Here is a 2,766-nt window from a genome sequence, read left to right on the forward strand (position 1 = left end):
GTGGGCTGCCTCCGCCCACAGCACCTTATCCCCTCAGTCCCGCCATGGTGGAAGATGCTCCTTGAAGGCAGGTTGTGTGTGGGTGGCCCAGAATCAAGCAGTTTGGAAAAGTCGCTTGACCCAGAAATCACAGAGGGCTATTCCAAAGTAGAAGGAATGCACTCAAAACTAGCTTGGCCTGAAGGTAGAAAGTGAGACGAGAGTCCTGCACCAGTTGCATTGAGAAATGAAGAGCTCCTGTGTGAATTCGCCAATCTGATTTCTTGCTCAGGGAGGCTGGAACATCTATCTCCAGAAATGTCTTTGAAAAATAAAAACCAAGATAACCTTTCATCTGAGGACTCCGTTTAAGGAAATAACCAATACAGGTCTCCAGGTAGGATCCCCCTGGAGCATGAAGAGGAATCACGTAAGAACTTTCAGCCATTTGAGACCAATGATCAATGCAGACCGTATCCTATGGTCCACTTGGAGCCTTAAGAGAAACTAGATACTAACTTCAGGCAATTTGCCACAAAAACCTACAGTTTCCAGTGCAATCCAACCAAACCCCAAAATATCATTTTTGGTTTCCTTCCTGTTTTGCAGTGGCTCCCAAAATATAATCTGGAGGAAAACATTTTAGGAGATGTGATGTCTGTCTTGATTGTGGGCATCTTGTTGGTGCCCTAGCCCATTGCTTATTCTCTCTCGCCTGGCCAGGAACATGTCGACGGTCTACACACAGCTTTTTTTGTCGGCTTCATTTACTTCCTATTGGGGACCTCCATCACATCTCTGTGGGCATTTTGGAGTGTTGTACCTTATGATCAGTCAGCTGTAGTTGACTGAGAACTGTACGGAGCTGTCTGTGATGCTGCCCATGTTGCGCCTTCTTTGGGAATGGTTTCAGATGGGAGCACATTATTAAGCCAGACATCAGGCAAGATATGTAACACAAGTAGCTATGACATTATAGTTGACAGTACGGTAACCTTTAAGGTTGGAGTGTATCAGGCAGCCATGGGCTCTATCAAGCAGGCTTTGTTTCAGTCTATCCTCAAATGCCTTGCTGAGGGGATTTGTCACCTGTGCCTCCTTCACAGCTGTTACATCTCAGGCCAAGTATCTCCTTGGACTCAGACTCCGTTGGAGTAATGGCAGGGATTATTAATTATTGAAAGTGAAAGTGTTAGAAGCTGAGTCATGTCCAACTCTTTGTGACCCCATGGACTGTAGCCCACCAGGCTTCTCTGTCCATGAGACTACTTCAGGCAAGAATACTGGAGTGGGTTGCCATGCCCACCTCCAGGGGGTCTTCCTGACCCAGGGATACAGCCCATGTCTCTTAAGTCTCCTGCATTGGCAGGCGCATTCTTTACCACTAGTGCCACCTGGAAAGCCAAATCTCTGGAGAGTCCTATGTAAGTTTAAGAATCTGCCCAAGATGTGGGGCTTTCCTGGAAGCTCAGCTGGTAAAGGATCCACCTGTGATTCAGGAGACTCCTGTTTGATCCCTGGGTTGGGACGATCCCCTGAAGAAGGGAATGGCTACCCACTCTAGTATCCTGGCCTAGAGAATTCCATGGACAATGTGGAGAATTAGCTGAATGGATACAGTTATCTCATTTGATACTGTGCTGTCCTCGGAACTGAGTACTGAAATAGGCCTGCTTATTGGGGTTGTTTTTTCTATGTTTTGGCTCATCCTCCAAACTCAGAAGTAAAGAATTCATTGCTTGGCCCAACAAAAGAGCCTGAAATCTTTGAATCCATGTCTGCCTACAAGACCTATCAGGCTAAGTCAGCCATCAAGGTTGTCCACTTTGAATCCACTTTTTATTACATGAACAGAGAATATTTTAAATCTTCTTTGTAAACCTCCCCCTCAATCCAGTCTTAGTAACTTCAGTTCAGTTCAGTCACTCAGTCGTGTCCAACTCTTTGCGACCCCATGGACTGCAGCCCATCAGGCCTCCCTGTCCATCACCAAATCACAGAGCTTGCTGAAACTCATATCCATTGAGCCGGTGATGCCATCCAATCATTTCATAGGCAGCTCAGAAGAAGGTAGCAAAGAAAAAGATCAAAAGGGAAATAGCTGCTCTCACTGGAATCCAGGATGAAGTTTCAGTGCGACTTTCCCATGATTCCTTAGAGTTCCACACCATCGTGACTGACTGCTGTGCAGCACAGCTTTTAGATCCAGCAGGGATCCACATGATGAAAGAAGTTCTCAGGGTTCATGAGGCCATTGGCATCCAGGTTCTGCTGGCTAAGTGCAATCCCTCTGTGAGGGACTCCCTGACCCAGGGAGAGTACTGGAGAAATGAAGAGGAAAATCTCTTTTACAGTGTATGTGAAGAATGACTTTTGCAGAAGACTCTCAAAATTTGAAAGATATGTATGTTCCTAATGGTCTGAGCTTTTTCAGTGATTGAGAAAGTAGATGGAAGGGAGGAATACTGTCTAGCCAGTTGTTTAAAATTTCAGGTGTGTAGCATTTTGTACCTTGGACCTGGAAATTGTCCCCCCCCCCCCCCCCCCCCGGAGATGTTGGCCTTTTGGCTGGACAGAACTGTTCCTTTGAAGCTGATGGCTGTCGTCGATACATAAATGCAGCAGAGCTTTTAATTAGGCAGAACCAAAAAAAGAAACTACCGAGGTTTTCAGCTTTCTCACACGTATGGAATTAAATGAATATCTGTTGAATTGAACTGTAGTTCAGTGCAGTGGCTCAGTCGTGTCCAACTTTTTGTGACCCCATGAATTGCAGCACGCCAGGCC

General features: G+C 46.1%; 1 pseudogene; it reads left to right on the forward strand.

Moving 5' to 3' along the window:
• Window positions 1-297: 297 nt before the first annotated feature.
• Window positions 298-2,420, forward strand: LOC128046360 (sulfate transporter-like; annotated as a pseudogene).
• The last annotated feature ends 346 nt before the right edge of the window (window positions 2,421-2,766 follow it).

This window comes from Budorcas taxicolor, chromosome 4 (assembly GCF_023091745.1).
Source record: "Budorcas taxicolor isolate Tak-1 chromosome 4, Takin1.1, whole genome shotgun sequence".
Lineage (NCBI taxonomy): Eukaryota > Metazoa > Chordata > Mammalia > Artiodactyla > Bovidae > Budorcas > Budorcas taxicolor.